Raw genomic sequence first — 822 nt, 5'->3', positions numbered from 1 at the left:
ATCATATCATTGCATTGTATAACTGTATAAGGTTTTAAGGTGTATTAATTGTGTGTGCGCACGCTGTGTGTGCTTTGTACCCACAGTGCGGCGTTTGTACTCTGAGTGCGTACACGGTACGGGACTCTGTGCGCAAATAGCGTACGAAGTGCATATCGTGAGCTAGCGACCGCAGCAGCTCCATGGTAAAGGTGTGTTTAAAGGTATAGCTTTATGGTTTAAGATAATATCGACATTATCATGTCCCAGCAAGCCTCCCCTGCATGCTGGTACTTGGAGAACAGCATGAGGGGCTTTAAAGGGCCCGCTGGTACCCATAGTTCCCCCTGTAAAAGAAATATTAAAATAAACACAAGACACACACACTGTGAAAGTATAACTTTATTAAAGCATACTTACACACTCAGACTTACATTACATATACTTACCAACATCCCACGGAGCGAATCGGTCTCCTTGTCCATGTAGAAATCAATAGGGTACCTGTAAAAAAATCCAATATTCACAGTGTAGATCGGTCCTCTTCATTCCATGTAGGCATCCACAGGGTTAAAAAAAATTGAAAAAACCCGATCAAAAATGGTCATCTACAAGTGTATGTGTGATCACATACACATGTACTACGCAACTGCCGGGCCTCCACGTGGCTAATGTCACTAGAGGAACCCAGCAGCCAATAAGGAGCCGCTGCCATAGCAACAGCTTCCTGATTGGCTTTGGTCTCCCCAGGATCTATCACAGTTTGCCCATAGGAATGAATGGAGCCGCATGACTCCATTTATTCTTATGGTGGGAATCGCTTAATTGGAAAAACCACAAGAG

Source organism: Pseudophryne corroboree, chromosome 5, assembly GCF_028390025.1.
Source record: "Pseudophryne corroboree isolate aPseCor3 chromosome 5, aPseCor3.hap2, whole genome shotgun sequence".
Lineage (NCBI taxonomy): Eukaryota > Metazoa > Chordata > Amphibia > Anura > Myobatrachidae > Pseudophryne > Pseudophryne corroboree.
The sequence above is the reverse complement of the archived record's forward strand: the minus strand, read 5'-3'. Positions refer to the sequence as shown.